The following is a 21,824-nucleotide window of genomic DNA, read 5'->3' as shown; positions in this document are numbered from 1 at the left end:
TGCCGAGAGCGTTGTTCTCTGGTGCCCACCAGCCTTGCGTCCTGGGGGAGACATGTGCTCAGGGTGGGCGTCAGCTGCACTCATCTGCTTCTCTCTCTCTAGTCTTTGGGATTGAGTTTTCAAGATTCCAATTACTGTTTGCTGAATGGTTAATAGAACTCATGGTACCATCGTCTGGGTCCAGTTTTACTGGTGTGTGTGTGTGGGGGGGTGATGTTAAATTATGATTTCAGATCCTGCAGTGTTTAAAGGGCTAGTTGGGTTTCTATTTATTCTTATTTTGGAAGCCATTTTGCCCTAAGGATCTGTCAGCTTTGTTTAAGCTTTTAAATACATTAATGGGAAACTTCTAGGTATTCATACCATGTTCTCCCATCAGCTGCCAAGCAGGGTTGCAGGAGTAACCAGGTTTCCATTTCCAGTACTTTGTACCAGTCCAGACTGGGTCTGATCTTGACCATGTCTCCAAGACCGCCAGTGTGGCTTTCTGTCCCGGGGAGCTGGTTTGGAGTTTCCAGTCCTCTCTGGCCTATGTTTCTCTTTCTTATTTATTATTTGATTTCTGCTACTTTCTTTGTTTTATCCTGTTGTTCTCTTGCATATTTTTAGATGGATGCTTAGCTCACACATTTTCAGCTTTTCTAAAATAATTGTTCGGCACTATAAATTTCCTTGTACATATTGTTTTAGCTGCATTTCTCAAGTTTTGACATATAATATTTTATTACCTGCCACCGCAAATATGTTCTAATTTCTGTTTTGATGTCTTCTTGAACATGAATTATTTAGCAGGGCCTGCCTGGCTTCCAGCTCGGAGCTTTCTGGTTCCCCAGTAGCCCATCGCCACCCCGATTGCTTTGTGCTCGAGAGTGTCTACGTGTTGACAGGCTCCCCACGTCCTGAGGTCTGTTTCAGCCGCCTGTCACCCACTTTTGAGACCTCTCCTTCTGTGCTGGGGAAGGGCGTGTCCCTGAAGTCTGGGTGCTCCTTCCACTCCCTGTCTCCCGGGCTGTGCGGGGGCTTTAACTTGAAGGAGCCCCGCGAGGGTTTCTGCTCATGCCACCTGTGCTCTGGGTCTTAATAGAAGAGCTGCCCGGACCGACATCCTAAAGCATTCCCCTATTCCCCCCTCCAGCTCTTCTCCTCTTCCTGTGTCTTTCCTCAGTATACACTTGTCCCCTCAATTAGCCTCAGAGTCCATGGTCTGTACTTCCCTTCTTCTGGTGATTGGTTGATAGGATGTCAACATGCCCAGCTCCACGGGGCGGAGGGCCATGGATTGTTCTCTCCTGCAGAGCAGCCCTGGGGCTGTAGGACATGTCTGTTCTCAGCCCAGACGCTCTTGTCTGGCTTCTTGGTCCTGGCTTTGGTGGTGAGTGGCAGCCCAGAGGACAGGGTTGCAGTGGACTTGTTTCTCGGGGTTCACTTGGATCCGCCCAGTGCCCCCCGCCGAGCTCCTCCCTCTGGGTGAGGTTCCCTCTGAGACCACTTTCCTTGTGCTCAACTCCCTTTAAGAGGGTGCAGTGGAGGGGAGTCGGGGTGGGAGCCGAGGTCTCCAGGAGACCAACAGCCCAGGCAAAAGTCTCCTGAGCATCTCTGGAATCCAAGACTCTCATGAGGTCACGGATGAGGAAAGCCCTTTTCCTCCCACTATTCTGGAAGCTTCTATGAGAGGGAATTTCCTTAGCATCCAGGCTTCCCCACAATCTTAAGGGGCCAAACCAATACCTCTGTGATGGATCCAGACCCAAATAATCCCCAGAAAGAGTCAGTTCCAGGAGGCACCCTCCAGCCCGCCTGAGTGCCCATCTGCAGGTCCCCACCTGGCCCAGAGCTCTCGTCCCCTGCTCGCTGGCAGCTGGGCAGAGCTGGGCTCCGCCCGGGCTGCACCTGCCTTCCTGGCCTCACTGGATCCTCCCTCCCTGGGGGCTGGAGCACCTGCTGCTTTCCCAACTTGGGGACCAGGCTGGGGGACCGCAGAGCCTGGCTCCCACAGGTCAACCCCGAGCAACCCCTGCACTGGCCAAGCCCAGCGAGGCCTCCGGCCGCTGGAGGTGGCTCCAGCCCAGCCCCCCAGGTGCCTGCAGGAGAGGCTCCTGCTGCTGGGACCACTTGCTGCTTGTTGTGGCGCCCTGGCCCGCGGGCCCACTCCCTCCTCTCTTCCCTCCCTCCCTTCTTCTTCCTCCCCGGCCTGCATTTCGTACACATGTGAATCTCTATCTCCTAAAGCTCAGGGGAGTCCCTCTCAAGAACTGGAGAGAGTCACTGTCCTGAAGGGTGCCCATCAGAAAGGACAGGCCTGACCTGGGTAACTGCCAGCAGCCAGGCTCCTGGGGAACCCACAGGGAGCAGCGTCCCGCCTCCCCTGAACCCCACTCCCCTGCTCTCCCTTTAAAACACCCAGTCGCCTGTGCTCGCATCTAGAAGGGCTCAGTTCCTTGCTCTGCTCTAGTGGTTGGCTGAAATCTCTTTCCCCTGCTTTAACTGACCTCCACCTGTGTCCATCTAGGACAGACCGAGGCTCAGGGAGGCGGAGACAGGGTGCAGGTGTCCTTGGCTGTTCTCTCTGACAAAGCAGGGCTGGAGGCCTCCCATCCCCTCAGTTCCTCCTGAGTGTCCTCCCAGCCTGAGCCCCGGGTGCTAAGCCGCCGTGAACCCTCTGTCTCCCTGTGTCTTCTTGCATCTGGGGACAGGCAGTCGGTGTGGGAGCAGCAAGCAGCTTCCTTGTGTGGGGTAGACACAGGCTGATGGGCCCCTCTTCAAGATGGCCCTCCTGTCGTACTGTGCCCTTCAGGCTGCCCACAGCACAGCCAGCTGCCCTCCGTCACCCAACTAGACTGTGCTTCCTGCTGGGACGTGGGCTAATCCACACACACCAGGAGATGCTGAGGAGGGGGAGCCACATGATCCAAAAAGGCCTGCGCAGGTGGTCAGACCTGCACAGATGGCTGGCCCTGCCTGAACGTGCAAGTGTGAATCAAAGCAGCCACATGGCTGCAGGTCTGCTGTCACCAGCCCCGGAGGAGGACGTGGAGCCGGTGGTGGGCACCTCCCGTTGTAGTAGCAGAACCAGTACAGCTAAAGGTGCATCTGCCCCTGGACTGGCCTGTGTGCTGCTGGACGAAGAAGCAGGGCAGCTCCTACAGTGGAAACTAGGCAGAAGTGGGAATGAGGGACCAGATCTGCAGCCATCCACAGGGACATGCGTTCCCAGTGGATCAAGGGGTGGCCATAGGTGCAGTGAAGACTTGAAGTGTATGTGGGAACATCAATGCCACCCTCAGGAGGGCCAGTGGGAGGGAGGAGGGCGGCTGCCCAGGGACAGTCCCCGGCTTCTCCTTCTTAATTCCTTCCAAGGGAGCAGGTTCTGCGTAGAGGACTGTTGGCATCGGTTGGGTCTGGTTGGTGCTCATTCCCGGGTGCTCATTCCTGGGTGCCCCAGTGGCTCCTAGCCACAGTGTGGTGGGGGCTCTGCAGGGGGAGGGGGTGGGCCACTGCCAAGGCTGCTGTTCCAGCACCCTTAACCAGGGCATGGTCCCTGGGGTCAGGCACCGCCAGGGCGGGTCGCCAGCCCTCCAGCAGGGAGCCTCCCAGCCCCGGCAGGCATTGGTAGAGTGTCAGCTCAGAGGTGGACACTCCTGGGTTTCCCAGGCCTCAGTGTCCCCACCTATGAAATGGGGAAGAGCAAACGAGTTCACGTGGGCACAGTGCTGCGCGCTCAGCGAACGTGTCCTGCTTCACCAAAGAGGTGGCAATCCCTGTCTATCAGGGGCTCCGGGCAAGGCCAGAACCCAGCGAGGAAGGACACAGTGAAAATGAAGAGCTGTCCGCAAGAGTGACATGAAACGTCAAGTAAGCCTCGGGAGATCCCATTCGCACCATCCAGCAGCCAGTCCTTCCGGTGGATGGAGGTGGCTGGGAGGGGTGAGAATTGGCACCGTCCTTGTGGAGGGGCCTGGGCGACGGCTATCGCAGGACTGTTGGCCTGGCCGTGTCTCATGCAGGGCATGGCTGCTCCGCCCAGCAGCCCGAGGCCGCCCTCCAAGACACTGAAGCTCTTACCCCAAGGCCACCCAGCAGCACCTGGGTCTGCGGTGTGGACGCAGAGGAACCGCGGCAGAAGCCCCGCGGGGCACACTGTGCGCCACGTAGCTTGGTAAAGCAGGAGGGCGGCTGTGTCCCTGGGGAGTGAGCTGCCCACTGGGCTATGCTGTGAGTGTGCTGCTGCTGTGGGGGTGGCCGGGCGGGGAAGTCTTCCTGTAGGACAGAAAAGGCAGAAAAAGAGGGAGAGGAGGGGGAGGGAGGGGAAGAAAACACCAGGACGACCAGCCAGAACCTGGTGGCCGTGTCCCTGCACAGAGGGCAGCGGGGCCCACGCGGTGGGTAGGAAGGGCCTGGGGACCTCCTCTGACTTCACCACATGGTGTCCATACACCGTAGGAAGGAGGTTCCCTTGGAACGGGGACGAGCAGAACAAAGGCGTCGAGCTGATTTCAAGTGAAGAGCGTCGCGGCGCCGAGGGGATAAAGAGCGAGCGCACAAGTCATTCAGACACAATATTTTGACCAAATACCCTTGGTTTAAAAGCAGAAGACGCTTTGTCGAGCTCTAGTTGGGCGTCTGTTTTCCCAGCAGCGTGGGTTGGAATTTAAAGCTGCTTTCTGCGTCTTGAAGACAGAGCGAAGGAGCAGGTGCGTGGAGCCATGCGGCGGGAGGGTCACGCCCCGCCAAGGACTGGCCTCCCGTGGGCTCTGAGGCACCGCCTGCATACGCAGCTCACCCTCGTCCTGTCCTGAGAGGACACGCTGGCCGGGCCTGAGATGCACAGGACCTGCTGTCCAGTGGCTGGCTACGGAACCCAGAGGTGATTCTGTGCCAGAAAGCAAAGCCGTGCTGCAGCCTGACAAGGGCGTGGCATGTCCCTGGGTGGCATGTCCCTGGGAGGCTCGTCCCATGCCTGTGGGCCGAGCTGGCAAAGCTGTCAGCATGAACTTGAGTAGCAGCCCTGCCGAGAGGTGCACTCGGGCACCTGAGGGCAAGCAGGAGCTCGTGTGAGCAAATGGACATTGTGAACCAGGCGGCTCTGGACGGAGAGCGGCCTGGCCTCCAGGGATGCGACCCAGGCAGCAGCTTCTGCGGCTTGGTGGAGCAAGGCAGGCGAGATGCACCCGGCGGCTGGGGCGATGGTCCTGGTTGGAAGTAGCAGGCAGGGCTCGGAGGGGTCGAGCTTGGCCCCCGTTCACGGTGCAGCTGGGCTGGCCTCCCAAGGCCCCATCGAATGCCCTCCTGATGGGTGTTTCCCATCAGAGGCAGCATGGCTTGCCCCCTGACCAGATGAGCCCAAGTGCACCAAACGGAGGGACAGATGTGCTGTGGGCTGATGTGTCCACAGATCCGTGTGAGCCCTCACCAGGACCTCAGGGTGTGGCATTATTGGAAACAGGGTCTTGGCAGAGGTCATTAGTTAGGATGAGGTCGTCGGGGTGAGCCCTGGTGCCGGTATAAAAATGGGAAATTTGGATGTGGAGACGCACAGCGCGAGGTGAAGGTGGACACCTGAAGCCCCAGAGAGGCCTGCGACCTCCGCTCCCCGGCATTCAGAAGGAGCCGCCCTGCCCGTGCCTGGTGTTCAGACTGCGTCCTTCCTGCTGTGAGACGGGCCCCTGCTTTGTGGCCCTTTGTCACTGCCGCCCCAGAACTCACCCGGGAGAGAGGGGAAGTCCTAAGCGAGGCAGAACGATGGGGGTGGGAACCCTGTCGCCCTTCCTGGTGGCCCCTGCCCTGACCCGACCCCCAGTAGAAAGCAGACCTTTCCTCAGTCACTGTCCTCCCTCTGCCCTTGCTCGTGCCTGTGTCAGCCAGCTTTCTGCCACTGTGACAAAGTGCCTGAGAAAACCAACCTAAAAGGAAGGAAGGCTGATTTGGGGCCACGGTTTCCGAGATCTGAGTCCAGTGTCGCTGGAACCTGTGGGGAGGCAGCGCATCATGACAGGGAATGGGTGGCAGGGCAAGGCTGTCACCTCATGGCAGCCAGGAAGCAAAGAAAGTGGGAGGGGTGGGGTCACAGCATCCCCTGCAAGGCCCGCCCCCAATGACCCAACTTCCTTCTAGGCCCTGCTCCTAGAGGCTCCCCCACCTCCCACAGCACCACTTGGGCCTTTGGGTGACATTTAGGATCCCACCGTGACACCCCTGCCCAAGCCACCTTCCTGCCTCGGATCAGCCTCCCCTGCTTGCCCTGGCCCAGCTACTGGAGTCTGAGCTGGGTGCACTGGGTCTCAGGCTGTGGCCCCAGGGCCTCCCTTTCCCTGGACACAGTCCCTGCAGGTAAAGGGAGCGGAGCCATCAGGCTGCCCAGGGGCAGGAAGGGCCTGAAGGACTTCTGGGAAGGGAGGTTGGCCTTCCTCGGCCAGAGGCCAGAGTCCGAGTCGTCCAGCAGACCCCAGGCCGCGGAGACTTTGTCCTGCAGTGCCTGGAGTGAGGCTAGGAGGAGGCTGCTCCCGTTCCCCTCGAGGAGGCCGGGGTTAGTGGGCGCTGGGGACAGTGCTCCCCTAGCTGCTCCAGAGAAGAGGCAGCTGCACTCTGGAGGGGCCCCGGGAGCAGGATCGAGGAGCACCTGGCGTGGAGCCTTGGGTCTCCCTGTCCAGCCCTCCTAGCAGAGACCAGCTCCGGGGAAACAGTCCCGAGATATGACGAGGCCCACAGGTGGTCTGGCAAAGAAGGAGACAATACTTCATCACCAGGCCGAGGACCTGAGTGCCTGTGGCTCCCTCACGGCCCATCTCTGAGTGGTCCCAACCCCTTCCACCAAGGAGCAGCTGGACCGGGGAGAAGCCGGTGGCTCAGGGTCTGCAGGCCCATCTCCAGGTGGCTCCCCCGGAGCAGACCTTGGTCCCCTGTAAGATGTAGGGTGGCACTTGAGACCTTACTAGCAGGTGTCAGAGCGCAGATGTGAGCCTCACAGGGTCCCCACTGGCCTCCTTGGACCATCTGTTCTGCAGGTCACAAAGATCCAGGGGCCTTCTGTAGCCCCCTGGGGCCTCTCTGACTCAAAGGGAGACAACAGATGTGGAGGGAGACACCTACTGCTGCTGCCATGGGCAAAGGCAAAAACAGAGCGCACCCAAGGACTCCATGCAGCGGAGGCGCAGAGCACCCCACTGTGGCCATTATTGTTACAGGGAATCTTGAAATCTTTCCACCATGTAGACAGATTGCTTTTTGAGAAGGTCTAAGACAAACTGATCAGCACATGCAATCCACTAACCTTCACCCATCCGTTCATCTACAACCTGTCCTCCCATCCATCCACCATCCATCCCTCCATCCATCCATCCATCCTCCACCAACTATTCATCCATTCTTTCTTCCACTCATCATCCATCCATCCACCATCCATCCACCATTCATCACTATCCCATCTATTCTTTCTTCCTTCCATCCATCCAGCCAGCCAGCCTTAACCATCTATCCGTCTACCCATCCTTTCTTCCCTTCATTTATCCACCATCCATCCACCCATTCATTCTCCTTCCACCAATCATCCATCCATCCACCTATCCACCCATCACAAGGAGGTAGAGGAGACAACCTACTGTCTCTGTGGGGTCGGAGGGTGTTTGTGTATGTGTGTGCATGCCTGGGAGGTGACATGCATGGGGGACCCATCCCCACAAAGGGTAGGAAGGAGCTGGGTTTGGGGTAAAGGAGGGGCCCAAGCACTTTGCGTCCTGTAGGCAAAGGGCAGAGATAATAATCACGCTCGTCTACGTGGTGATTGGTGACCATGAGGCCTTCCTCGGCTTGCTTCCTCAGATCCAAACAACCTTGGAGAGGACAGCATTGCCAGCTCCCACCCCCCAGAGGGGAATAGGAGTGGAACTTCTTCAGATGAGGAGCTCCTGCTGCTAGGGTCACAGCTGGCGGGATCCAGGCCCACCTGCTGCTCCCAGGGTCCCCGAGCCACAGGGATAAGGGGGCTTCGAGCCTGGCTGCCTCCTGGGGATGGAAAGGCCACCAGGATTCCAGCCAGAGGCACCCTGGGACCAGGCTCTGCAGCCACACCTGAGGGTGCTCTGGGCACATGGCCCTTTGGGGGAGGGTGAACTTCCTGCGAGTTCTGCTTCCTGGGCCTCGTGTGAGCGAGAGCAGTTGTGTGTCTAGGAGTTCCAGTGCTTTCCCTCAAGTCACATCACCTGCTCGCAGGACAGTTAGGGAGTGAAGTCTTATCTAAAAGGCCACTCACCATCCTTGATGTTCCACGGACACCTTCCGGCTTCTGAGTATGCCTGGGGGCTCCGAGGCTGAGCCTCCTTCCCTGGCCCCAGCCTCCCTTGGTCCAGGCTGGAGGCGGGAAGCACCCCTGGGGAGAGAGCCCCCCTCTGGCAATGCCCTGCTCCCGGAGGCCCACCCTCCTGGAGCCTGCCCCCTCCTCCCGCTCCAGGGCGAGGGAGTTCTCATCACTGTGGCTGGGAACAGAGGCAGAAGTGAGTCTGCACAAGGAAGCCATATAGCTCTGATCCTGCCCTGGTGTCCCCGGCCCTCTCTGAGTCACTGCCCGGTCATTGCAGCCCCAGCCCACACCCCTAGGTCTTGCCTCCTCTCCACGAGCTTATCATTTGTTAAAAAGTCCACGTGCCAGGCCGCTGCTCCCGTGGGTCCTTCCTCCTTCAACCCCTGTGGGTGTGACCTGCCCCGCCCCAGCCCCACGCTGACGCTCACCTGTCCCTTCTGGTTCACATCTCAGGGCCGAGGGGCAGAGGGAAGCCCCCACACCCACACATGCATCCAGGGTCTCTGGGTGTCTGCCCCATGCAGGACCAGGGCCAGGTGCAGGGGTGGCTGGGATGGGGAAGGCCACCTGGCCCCGTCTGAGGCCACCTGCAGGGAGAGGGGGCGCGGGCCTTTCACCCCCGTGCTCTGCAGCCTGCGGGCTTCACCCTAGAGCTTGTGGGAACCTCACGCTCCCACCCACCATGAATCCAAGGCCTCCTGGTCACTTTGGGGAGCCCTGGGGAGGCCAGGAGGGCAGAGGAGCTGTGCTGGCTGTGGACTGCTGCTGACTCCCAGTGGCCGAGGCCTCTTCATCTGAGGGACCAACAGCCTCAGTGGCCTTGGATATTCAGAGTCAGGAACGGCCAGCCTGCACGGACACCACACACTGGAGGAAAGTCCAGGGCGGCTCTGGGATGGACACTGAGGCTGTGGTCCTCCCCGCTCTCCACAGTGAGGGGCAGTGTGCCCCACAGGGCAGGCCCATTTCCTGAAGGCTGTGCGTGTCTGCAGGAGGCCAGGCCACGCCCAGGGATGAGGGAGAACGCAGAGACACTTGCAGATTTAGCACCAGGTTGTGGCCCCCCTGAGACAGGGGACAGCATGACCTGGGGCCGTTCCTCTGTGTGGCATCTACTCTCACAGCCTGAGGGTGTCCTGCACTGCACGGGTGGACGGGTGCACGGGTGGACAGGTGGACGGGTGGACGGGGGCTGTCTCCACGTTGCATTTCCAGTCACTGAGTTTGAGGCGGGAGGTTGGACCCTGGGATGGGCCTGAGCCAGAGGCACCAGCTGCCCCGTCACATCCTGGGGCCTCGTCGTTCTCTGAGTCGCAGCCCAGAGAGAGGTCAGCGAGCTGCTGCTGAGGCAGGTGCTCAGACACAGTGAGAAGGCGGCCCAGCACCCACATCCCAGCCCCTCTGGGGCACCTGGCCGCCCAGTCCGTCCTGCCATCCGTCCCCGGCAGGGCCCTGGCTCGGGCTGCCACTGCACCGCCCCTCTCACCACAGTCATGGCTGCCACGTGTGCGGGCTGCAGCGGGCGTCATTGCATGCATGCAGCCGGTTTGCTGTCCTGTGGCTCGACCTTTAGCTTGTCCCATTTTTCTGCTGTTACAGCCAAACTCCGCCAGGGACACATGTGGAGCTCAAATCTGTCCACATTCGGCTTAGAAGTCTGATGAGGCCCCCGCGCTGCACAGCCTTCTCTGATTCTAGGGCCCTCAGGGGGAACTCCCTGAAGGGCACCAGGATGTGCCACCTAACCCATGCCACCTTGGCAGGAGAGATATTTTAAGAAGAAAGCAATCGAGACTCAGACCCAGAATGAGTTCTCCTCCCTCCTCTTCCTACCTAAAAGCAAGACATAAACCTCACTGTGCCTGGGGCTGCAGAGGTGGCACCCAGAGGAGCCTGAGAGCAGGCCCATAACAGCCCTCCCCTTCCACCAGGCTTGCTCCGCGTGCCTCTGCACCTTTCCACTGTTCGCCCTCCGTCAAGCCCAAGTCTCCTCTTCTTTGTTAAAATTGAATCTAAACCCTGGGGTCTGTGTCTTTGAGTTTTACTCATTGCCTTTGAACTTCTGTGCGTGTAAATATTAATAAAATTTGTACCCCTCTTCTCCCGCCAATCCGTCTTTTGTCAGTTAATTTGCATGCCTCCAGAGGCCGGACCTAAGAGAGGAAGACTTTCCTCCTCAAAAACCCTCGTGAACTTTGATGGTGTCCACGGCCCTGTGCGTGCTTAGTTTTCTACTCTGATGTATTACAAGCAGAGTCAAGGCCCGGGGGATGCTCGTGGAGAAACGTTTTATAGTCGAGTCGATTTGGGCAGCTCTGCAGAAGACCAGGGTGGGCACTTGGTCCTTCAAGGTTTGTAGAATGGTAATGGTGTTCTGTTTATCAGCCTTCCTGACCTAGGGCTCAGGCTGGAGCCTGCGACACAGGACATGTCCATCTGAGGAGTGCCTCTGGGCAGGGCGGAGTCCCAGCTTAGGTGATGGGCACCTTCTCATTTACTGAGGGTCAGTTCCCAAGGTTGGGCTTCCCAGCCCTGTGGGCAGAAGCTCCTATCCAGGCTGTTAGTGGTTTGAGGTGGCTAAGGGCCTGAGCGTGGATGTGGTCTCCAGTGGGGGAAGAGCCCAGGCAAACACAGCTACAGCCCCCACCCCTCTCCCGCAGCAGGGAGCTCAGGTCCTCTTATTTCCTTAATCAGCCTCTTCCTCCTGCACCACCCACACAACAAGGAGCAATTAGCATCGCAGCCTCATAAAGGAAAACAATCAATCTTTCATGAAGTGCTCACACCAGACCTTGAACAGCAAACAGTTTAATTCCAGATTAAATACCGCAACAAGGTTTTGATGAGGCCGTTGGTCCGAAGCAGTCACTGCGATCACTGCAGAATACATTAAATCAGCCCTAATCGGAGGCGGGTGGGTAAATAGTTTGGGAGGAGACGCCTTTGCCACTGAGGTCGGACCCTGGACATAGCGATAGGTTGGGGCCTGTAGGTCCTCGCTTCGTCTGGACCTGCTGGCGGCACTGAGGGGTCGGGGAGTCCTGGAGGGCGAGCTGGGAGATTACGTTGCTCCAGCCGCTGATTTTACAGCCGGAAAACCAGGCCCAGAGGTGCCAAGCTCACACAGTGTCTTCGCGGCAGCCCCAGCTGTTCCTGAGTCCGAGGACAGGTGCTCACCTGTCCCAGAACAGAACGGAGGAGCGGGCGAGCGTCTGCACTCATGTCTCCCTGTTCAGCAGAGCCGGGGGCCTCCCGAGCTGTGCCCACAGGTGGGAAGTAGTGCATAGGTCCGGACTCATGAGCTCGGGGCTGGAAAAGGAGTCCAAAGGCCCCATCTGCTGTCCTGCAGGGGAAGCCAGCCTGGGCATGGACAGCCTGGTGCTTGCAGGGCAGCGGCTGGGCAGCGGGTTTGTCTTTTCCCTGCGGGGGGATGGGCCATTCTTCCTTGAGGGGCAGGAATCGACCGCCTTCAGGGCCCTGTAAGCACCTCTGTAAGCACCTCTGGGCTCCCTGTCGTTCCTCTGTGACGCCACGTACACCCGGAGCTCAGAAGCCTCTCCCACTGGGGACCCCACTGTTTCTGGGCACAGTGGGTAAGGTGACTGCTTGCATGCAGCCTTGGTGTGGCACAGGCCTCTGTCTGGGGCAAACCCCCTGGTGTGGCCTGCTGGGACACACACGGCTCTGACGTGACCAAGGCTACTGTTTCCCAGCACTGTGCCACTGTGCCACCATGCCACCATGCCACCGTGCCACCGTGCCTCAGGACTCCTGCTGCTCCCCGTGCACTGTGACTCAGGCTTCTGGTCCTAGGCTCACTCAGGTGTGTGGGGGACGGGCCCAGGTCTCTCCTTCCTCCTTCAGACGCCTGTGGGCATTTTCTCCTGTGTGTGGCGACCCGCTCGGCCCCTCGTGCTCCAGAGTCTTCAGCTGCTGAAGGGCAGGGGGCTTCGGCCGCCCCGCCCAGCCTGCAGCCGATGGCGTCTGTCACAGGCGTCTCTGAGGTAAAATGTGAGGCTGGACACAGGGACGCCCAGGACCTGAGCGCTGCGTCCCTCACCCAGCCTTCACCCACTGGCCACCGATTCCAAGCCACCTCCAAGGAGGGGTGGTCTGGGAGACACCTGGGGGGCTCAGGGAAGTCTGGGCCTCGGTTTCCCCAACCACAGACTGAGGGGTGAGGCGCCCTGGGCAGGCCCCCAAGTGACAGCCCTGCAGGGCACTCTCAGGAAGAGGGGATCTTTCCTTCCAGGCCACTAGGCAGGGGCGGAGGACCGCGGCTGCTGCTCACCCAGGACGCCAGGAAGAGCAGCAGAGGGACAGGGTCAGTGTGCTCACCCTCGGTCAGCCCTGCCCCTTCCCCCCAGGTCATCCCCTGGGTCCTCCTGCCTGGCTGCTGCATATGGCCCCATGGCCCTCGCCGGCCTCTCTCCTGCTCTGGGCCCTTGGGTGGCAGAGTTGGGCCAGGGCAGAGGGTCCTGGTGAATGCCAGCCAACGCTCCTGATGGGCGGATGGAAGAGGTGCCTGGCAGATGAGATGGGCCCCCGGTGGGGGGGCCGGGGAGGGTGGGCTCTGGGAGGCGGGGCCTGTGCTGCAGGCTCCTGCCTGGTCACTTCCCTGCCACCCCACGGTCACACGGGTTGATCCTGGTGAAAAGGGGCAAGCGAATAGATGAAGAGCTCTGGGGAGGGAGACGAAGGAGGGTGAGGGGGAGGCCGGGCCGCGCAGGGTCGGTTTGGGGACAGGAGCGCTGACTGGAGAGGTGGGGTGTGCACAGCCCTGGGGTGCTGCCGGGCTCCTCGAGCCTGCGATTCCCTCCACAGTCGGAAAAATGAAAATACAAGCCTCACAGGGAGAGAGCGAGAGTGAGAGGTGGCAGAGGAGGCTGGCACTGGAGCCACCGTGGACCATGCCCCTTTGTGTGGGCGGGGCCCTGTCCAGCTCTCCTGCTGACCGTCCCTGAGCCCCCAGCCCGGCAGGGCCACCCGCCCGGCGCTGCGCCTTCTTTGCATGGTGCAGGCATCGCCCAGAGTTCAGCTCCAATGCTGCCCTCTCCAGGAAGCCTCCCAGGGGCCTTCCCTCAGCCCCAGGGGCCGCTCTTTGGTGTGGATACAGCCCCCTCCTCCCCCATCTCAGCACTCACCTGAGCTGTCAGGGGCGCTGGTTTCTCTGTCCCCACCAATGGCAGGTCCCTGAGGTCCCGTGTCTCAGTCTGCACTCTTGGCACTGGCACAGCCCGGCTCCAGGGGAGCTGTGAACGCTCACAAGCAAGCACTTCATGTGCACTGGGGAGTGTGTGTGCATGCGTGCGTGTGTGCACGCGCGCGTGTGTGTGTGTGTATGCGTGTGTGTATGCGTGTGCGCATGCGAGCGTGCGTGCGTGCGGCATAGACGTACAAATGCATATTTATCCTTTGGATGTTCCTCTGTGGTGCTCGGTCCAAGGTTGCAAACTCATCCCAAGTCCTCTCCCCCTCCCCAGGAGGTGGGTGTCTGCATGGGCGCCTCCCTCCCACTCCAGCCCCAGTGCCCTGGGTGCTGACAGCCGCCCCTCCTGGCCCTGCCTGAGGCCTCTGGGGTGGGAGGAGCTTGTGTCTGGCCTTGACCTTCTGTTTGTCCCACTGCCAAGAATCTGATGCTGCAAAATCTTTTGGCAGCAAAACAGTCCAACCAGGCCGGGTGCACCCGGTCTCCAAGAGCCGTGGACAAACCCTAACTGGGTCGTCTCGAGAGCTTTACCGCGTTCCCCTCCCCGTCGGCCCCACGCACAGGCTCGAGGGTGAAAGCAAATGAGGCCTCGCGTCTGGGGGTTCACCCGTTTCTCTTATCTCTTCGTTTGCCTCTGAAACGTCTCCATGGCAACCGCCTCTCCTCCCGGCCAGCACGAGGAAGGCGGGTTCCCAGCTCCATCTTCCTGGAGGTCTGCACAGGGGCTGTTCAGGAGGAGCACAGGCGGCCAGCCCTGCTGGGCCTGCCCACTACCCGTGTAAAGTGACACACACATCACGGAGGACACCCTGGGAGAGCTGGCCTGGAAGGCTGCCCCCCAGAGCCCAGGGGTGGGCCGGGCATGGGCGGCTCCCTCCTGTGAGGACCAGTCAGTCCTCACAGCCCCACGGTGGGAAGGTGCCCAGACCTGCCTTTGCAGAGGGATGCAGCGGGAGTGGGGGCCTTCCTGGGACCAAGGCGTGCAGCCCTCTGAGGCCCACCTTGGCCTCCGTGTACACTGGCCCTTGTCATGACCCTGTTCCCCAAAAGCTGAGCCCACCAGGGTCCCCAGCACTGGGCTGTTGGCACTGAAGTTCCCTCACAGGCTTGGAGCCTGGATCCATGGCCACACAGGGCTTCAGAGACCCCACAGATGGCTCCTGCTCTACAGCTGCCCCAGGCCATCTGGAGTGGAGGTGGGTCACTCTGACCTGCAGTGGCATCTAGAGCTGGCTCTTCCCTCTGGCTGCAGGAGCCACCCTCACTCCTTGGATCTAAATCAGGCAAAATTCTGCACAGTCGGGAACTCGGCTTCTCAGTGGGCCACCACCTTCTCAAGACAGCAGTAGGTGTGGCTCCTGGCTGCCGCCTCAGGCCACTGCATTCTAGAACATTTCCATCCCCACAGGAAGTTCTGCCGGACAGAGCAGGTCCAGGTGTTTCAGTGCAGGAGATTGGATGGACACTGAGGGCCCAGACGGTCCAGTCTAGAAGTTGCTGGCTACCCGTGCTGGGCCCTGGGGGTTGGTGCTCATGGCTCTGCTGGCAGAGTGTCCGGCAGCTCCACAGAGGCCCAGGGCCGGGGGCAACCCAGCTGCCTGCGTTTAGCCCTCTGGGCACTTTCCCCTTTGGGAGGCCAGCACGCCCTTGCCCAGCTCCAGTGGGTGACTGCAGGCTGTAAGCTCTCAAGCCACTGCCACCTCAAGCTTGTCCCCACACCAACTGTGGCCACTCCCACATCTCACAGCCGTCGCCTCCCTTCCCTCCCGAGGCTGTGGACATCTGCTTCCCCAGGAGACAGGCCTGGCCTCCCTGGTGTCTGGTGGAGAGCAGGAAGCAGGCCTGAGGGTCCCTCTCTTGCCTGGCTCGGGGTGGGCATTCCAGAGGTGTGACAGGGTGGACGCCAGGCGGGCGTCTGCTCCAGTGTTGAAGTCCCGCACCAGGCGGCCGCAGGGTGTTGAAATGCGTGCGATCGTTATTTGCCTTGTGCTGGAGACAGTTTCCCACCATTAGATTGTGCTTTTCTGTGAACCTCGCCAAGAGATTCCGTGGATTTCAGCATTGATTTTTGACAGTATTTGCAGCGGATTCCGCGGTGATGGGCAGCCGTTCACCCCGGTGACGTGGAACGCGGTTTTTAGGCCACTAGCACGACTGGAAAGCCTCTGAAGTACCAGGGATTTGCTCAGTGAAACGTCGTCACCCTGGCGCTCAGCGGCTGGAGCTGGAGCCTGTGCCAGGCAGCAGGGCGGGGACTGAGGGGCTTGGCCGTCCCCTGCTCCCGCTGTCCCAACGCAGTGAGGCACTGGCACTCGTCCGGAGACACGAGCAGGGCGTGGGGCTCTTTAGCTGCCCGGCTCATGGGGCCATGAGTCTGTGGTCATCTCCCACTCTGGGTCTGAGCAGGAGGGCACCCGCAGGCTGCCCACAGCTTGCTTGGCCTGGTGACAGTTGTCCTACCATCAGGGCACAGGGACTCAATCCTCTGAATGCTTGGACACTGCCCCACTGCCGCACGGGCAAGGTTTCCGCCAGCCCTGGCCCCCAGGGAACGGCCTCCTGGAAGTGAGGCTGAGGGGTCAGTCAGTGGCTGGGGGCAGGAGGCTGCATGTGGCTGAGGGTGGGCATCTGAGAAGGCCTGTCCTGCTCCGGGAGATTTTTGCTTGCCCTGCAGGGGCAAACCCTGAGGGGACAGGGCCTCCATGCCCGGGGGTTTCCGAGCTCCTGCAGGCTCCTTGCTGGAGCTCCTGGGCCCTGTTCCTGTAGCTGCGACTTGGCAGAAGGGGCCACCTCTGCTGGTCATGGTGGGGTGCAGGGAGGGCAGGCACTCGATCGATGAAGCAGAGGTCAGCATCAGAGACCAAGATGCTGCACCGGGGTCGCTGGGCACCTGTGGGACAGTGGAGGCAGGAAGTGGAGGGTCCTCAGAGCTCCGAGGGGTGCCCCGCCCATGCCCGGAGTGAGGCCCAGCCAGACCTGACCTCCAGCCTGTGAGGTCACTCGTGTGCTTGCCGTCAGTTCCTGACTTATGCAGATTTGCTGCAGCTGTGATAAGAGCCAAGGGACAGTGCCGCTGGGGTCCTGGGCGGAGTCTGCTTGGTGTCCATGAGGCTGGAGCAGGGCCGTGGGGCCACTCTAGGACTTCATTACCTGGACAAAGCAGGCTACGCACTGCCCTGGCTTCTCGCACAGGGGGCTTGTGGCCTGGGGGGTCCGCAGCACGGCCTGCGGGAGGCTCACCCCTGGATGGCGTCCCGGGCTCCTGCAGGATCCGCTGGCTCCTGTCTCCAGTCTTGATGCCCCTTCATGCTCCGGCTTTTCCCTTCATGGGCCTGCAGATGTGGAGAGCAGTGTCCCACCCCGGGACAGAACACGGGCGCTGAGCCGGGCTCCAGGAACAGGATGCCATTTGTCTGGCCTCTTCCTGTGCTGGTCCCTGAGGGCCACTCCATGTGGACCCTCTCCTTGTCTCAGGACAATGTGAGGACCAGCAGCACCTGCTGTCAATCTCCTTACACTGCAGACCAGGGGCCAGGCGGAGGCCGGGGCCGGCCGAGCCCTCGCAACGCTCAGGGCTGAGGTGAGTTCCCGCCTAAGGCTGTCCCACTCCCAGCCTGTGTCCATGCAGTGGACTGCTCCCAGGGAAGGGGAGGGACAGCTGTGAAGGCCACAGGAGGAGGCACAGGGGGAGCACAGTCCCAGGCAGAGGGGAAAGGACAAACGCTGCTTCCTCCAGCGCTGGCTCTGACCAGTGCTGTGACGTCCCCTTCCTCCAGCGCTGGCTCTGACCAGGTGCTGTGACGTCCCCTTCCTGCAGCACTGGCTCTAACCAGTGCTGTGATGTCCCCTTCCTCTAGCGCTGGCTCTGACCAGGTGCTGTGACGTCCCCTTCCTGCAGCACTGGCTCTGACTAGTGCTGTGACGTCCCCTTCCTGCAGTGCTGGCTCTGGCCAGGTGCTGTGACGCCCCCTTCCTCCAGCGCTGGCTCTGACCAGGTGCTGTGACGTCCCCTTCCTCCAGCGCTGGCTCTGACCAGGTGCTGTGATGTCCCCTTCCTGCCAGCACTGGCTCTGACCAGGTGCTGTGACGTCCCCTTCCTGCAGTGCTGGCTCTGGCCAGGTGCTGTGACGTCCCCTTCCTCCAGCGCTGGCTCTGACTAGTGCTGTGACGTCCCCTTCCTGCAGCGCTGGCTCTGACCAGGTGCTGTGACGTCCCCTTCCTGCAGCGCTGGCTCTGGCCAGGTGCTGTGACCTTCCCCTGAGCCCGTGTGGAGTCCTCGGAGGAAAGGAGGGCAGGGAAACACACGGCGTGCCCTCCTCGATCCCAGAAACCCAGCCAAGGGTAGGGACAGTGGCCCCAGGCTGGGCCAGAAGATCCAGGCACGAGCAGTCTCCATGGATGTGCACAGGAGCCAGGAGCTCAGTGATGTCACTGAGCTGCTTCCTGCACACAAGCCGGGCCCTCCACCAGATCCGTCCCCTGGGCTCAGAGACAGACCCCTCTAGCGGGACAGCAGTCGAGTCCAGCACCTGCCCCCACCAGGTTGTAGGCTGTCTTTCCCGCTCCGCTCTGTGGGATCAGGATCCAGGGTCTGCCTGTCTCAGGAGGAGAGGTGTCTCCAAAGGAGGGTCCAGGAGTCGCCAGACGGAAGGAGAAACCGACTTAGGGCCAGCGTGCCTCCTGGGTGCTTGACAGAAAGGAATTTCAGCACACGCCAGTCAGAGGCCCTGACAGAGGTTGGCTCAGGAAGGCAGACCTACATCTCAGGGGACACGGCCAGCTCCAGAGGGGAGGCACGCTGTGGGGGGCCGGGCTCTCATCTCCAGACCTGGGGAGGAGAGGGCATACACAGCTGCGTGGGAGTGACATCAGTCTGTGATCTCAAGACGGGTTCTGGTGGCCTGGTCAGTGGAGCATGCTTGGGCTGACGCAGTATCCATCGTCTGAGCTGGACAGTTCTCTCTGCCTCATCAGCTCACTGGGCGTTCATCAGCAGTGCGTGGTAGAGCTACATATTTCGCAGGAATTTGGGAGTGACAGACCTGGAAGGGGGACAGGCTCAGGGGTGGCCAGCCCTGAAAACAAGGCAGAACTTCTGAGTTAAAATCCTACTCTCTGTCCTTCCCATGTGTCTCCTTCCTGCCCCTTTCTTGTCTCTCCTGTCCTACCTCACGCCCACCTTAAGGTCCTGCCATGTCCAGTGCTGTGCTTGCTTGGCCCAGCGGACACGCGGTCACTCACCCACTGTATAATCCCAGGTCCCTGCATGCCCTGCACGTCCATGAGATGAGCAGCTGAGTGGTGAATGGATTGACAGACACACTTGCTCTTCCCACCCCACCTACCTGGGTGACCTCGGACCCGCCCAGCCTCCTTCTCCCCTCTGGGAAATGACGGGCTGGGGCTGCGAGGACCATGCTCCTTCTAGCGGAGCCGTCTGGGGATCGAACAAGAAGAAAACGCTAGAGCAAAACCCAAGGTGCACAGGGCAGTGCCCGGATCGTGGTCCAGGCTCTCGCTCGGCCTCTCTGGGTGGTTTCCCATCTGTAGGCGCAGCTCTGGCGTGGGCCGCCTCCCGGGCCCCGGGCAGGTGGCCAGCAGAGGCAGCGTCACTCTGTCGCTGCTGCTGGTCCTCAGGACCGTTGTAGGAGCCACCCTGGGGTCCCAGGCAGTGCCTGCCAGATGGCTCCTGCCCACATCAGACAAGGCTTCAGACGTCCCTCTCGGCACCCCACCGCCCTCCAGCCCCAGGCTCCCTGAGAGCTCTCTGCTACCCAGCATCTCTTTAAATATTTAAGCCAGAGTGACGCAGGCTCTGCTGCCCGGTCTGCGGCCCAGGCCACGGCGGCAGGCTTTCAAAGCTTAATTTTAATATTTTGTTGGAAGAAAATTGACCCAGAGAGAAAGCTGGAGCTTTTAAGGCATTAAATTGCAGAGCAAGCTTGGATCCCAGCAGAGTGCCACCGAGCCTCCGAGGAAGGAAGGTCTGCGGGGGCCCAGCCTCCCTGCTGGGCGCTGCCCCTGCCTGCAGCCGGGGCGCCGGAGGGAGCAGGGCTCTGCCATCCACAGGCAGGGAGGACATGCAATGAGGAGGGTGTGACAAATCAGGGCCACCGAGGGCTGCGGGAGCCCAGGTGCAGGGGAGGGTGAGCGGGCCTGGTCCTGAGATGTGGCAGCAAGACCCCAGCTGTCCAGGGTCCTCGTGCTCCTCACAAGGCCCTGCCGAGGGCCAGCAGCCACCTTTTGGAGTGAAAGGAGGAGCTCTCTGCAGGGAAGAGGAAAGAGCCTGGTCCTGAGGAAGGTCCCCAGCCACCCTGTCGTCCACAAGATGAATCTGGTGGCCCAGAGCAGCTGGCAGACTGCTCGTGCCTTGGAGGCCGGGGACCTGAGTCTCCCCTGGCTCTGCACCCTGGCGGGGGAGTTGGGACAGGAGACCCCTCTGCTGTGACTCAGGTTCCTCACCAGTAAACTGGGGCGACGATGCCACTCGGCTGACCCCGCAGCAGAATGGGATCAGATCGTCCAGAGTCTGAGGCCCCTCACCTTCTTGTTCCTGGGCAAAATGGGGGTGAGGATGATAGTCCTGGTGTCACAGTTGGAGATTTAAGAGGATGATTCACGTCAGGAGCTCCGTGCCTGGCACAAAAAGCCATGCAGAAGGTAGGGTGACGGGACCTGCTGATGACATGAGCCTTGTACCAGGAAACCAAGAGGCGATGCCACCACCGTGGGCGATGGGGACGTAGGGACTCTCGCAAGGAGAGAGAGGGCGTTCGAGAGAGCAGCCCCAGTCACCTCGATCCCTGGTGACATGCCCGTAACTTGGAATTGTCTAAGAAGGCTCTGGGTCAAGGCTGACCCTGACTCAGCACACACTTTTTCCAGGTGTTTCCATCATCATCACTCCGCCAATATGTCACTGGGTCAAGGACACCAACAGCCCAGAGAGTAAAATGTCCCAAAGCACGTAAGGGCGTCCAGCAGAGTTGCAAATGGCTTAGGTGCTAATTCCACTAGAATTATTATGTGTTCATTAAGAATGTTCCCGAGCTGTGTGGAACTGTCCCTTTGCAAGCCAGGAGATGCCGCCGCATTAGACCAGCCGCTCTCAGCGCTCAGCGAGGAATGTTCTTCCAGGCTTCCACCTGCCTCAGAGCGGGAGCTCCCAGCCCGAGCGGTGGACTCGCGGGCCCAGGAGTGTGGCTCGTGGGACGCCTGCAGGGCTCGGTGTCTCCTGAAGCTGCACATTAGAGGTTTCTGCTCGGCCTGTTGCTAATAAGACAGTTGTTGGCCTGTAAGTGGATTGTACAGCTAACTAATGTGTCTGTACTTGGGAATTATTTATCGCCCGTGATGGCTCTGCCTGAATTTCCAATACATAATTCATATTTTGGAGTTTTTTCTTTCCTAAGCTCAGAGCTGGGAGGAAAAAGAAAGCCCACAGTCAGAGAGGAGTGTGCATGTTCTCAGCAGGGGAGGACAGTGCAGAGTCCTGCAGCGTGTCAGGGGGCGGGGAGGGGAGCTGAGAGGACCTGGGGAACCTCTTGAGCTTGGGGTCCAGGTCTGGGTCTCTTGGAGGCGGGACTCTGACTCCCTGGAGGTGAACTTTCTCTTGGTCCTCCTGGAAGCCAAGCTCCTACCCTCTATGAGCAGAAAAGGGAGGCCCGCCAAGTGGACTATTTCTCAACAGAGAGGACAAGGGCAGGTCCTACAGCAGGAGAGACTGTGGTGAGGCTCAGGAGGCACTTACTGCAGTGAGCCCTGCCCAGCCTTAGAAAGAAGGCCAGCACTGGGTGACCTCTGACGCCTGTAGAACATCCTCAACCTGGAGTTGCTCTCCCCGAGGCTGGCAGGAGTCGAGGGGCTGGCCGTGCAAATTCCAGCAAGTCTTATCATCACATGATCATAAAGAGGTCCGTCACTTTGGGCAAAAATGCCCCAAGGAGCAACTATAATAGGAAAGAAGTCTTTGAGCAAAACCCAGAAATCAAGCAGAACCAGTGTGGGAGGTTTCCCGGCAGTGGGCAGCACGCGCCACCCTGCGAGGAGAGCACTGGGTCCCCAGGCAGCTCCCTCGGCCTGGGTGCGAATGCTCGCTTCTGTGGTGTATTCCTGTAAAACCTCAGCCTTGGAAGGGAGTGGACGCCACGTTGCTCAGCCAGGATGTGAGGGATGAAAGGACCGAGGAGGGCCGGGCAGCAGGGAGCGCAGCGGAAGGCCACAGCTTGGTGGAGCCTGGGAGCCCCCAGGGAGGGCCCAGGGAGGCTGCAGAGCAAGACATCTTAACTGGGCAGGTTTGTGTTCAGCAGCCGCATGAACTAG

General features: G+C 60.3%; 1 long non-coding RNA gene across 1 annotated transcript in view; it reads left to right on the top strand.

Moving 5' to 3' along the window:
* The window catches only part of LOC139701635 (uncharacterized), an 11,848-nt gene extending 1,453 nt beyond the window's left edge, over positions 1 to 10,395 (top strand). The window contains exon 3 of the long non-coding RNA XR_011704189.1: positions 9,893 to 10,395. This is a non-coding gene — a long non-coding RNA (uncharacterized lncRNA). The remainder of the gene's footprint in view (positions 1 to 9,892) is intronic.
* The last annotated feature ends 11,429 nt before the right edge of the window (positions 10,396 to 21,824 follow it).

Source organism: Marmota flaviventris, chromosome 13 (genome assembly GCF_047511675.1).
Source record: "Marmota flaviventris isolate mMarFla1 chromosome 13, mMarFla1.hap1, whole genome shotgun sequence".
Lineage (NCBI taxonomy): Eukaryota > Metazoa > Chordata > Mammalia > Rodentia > Sciuridae > Marmota > Marmota flaviventris.
This window is presented reverse-complemented; position numbering and strand designations above follow the sequence as displayed.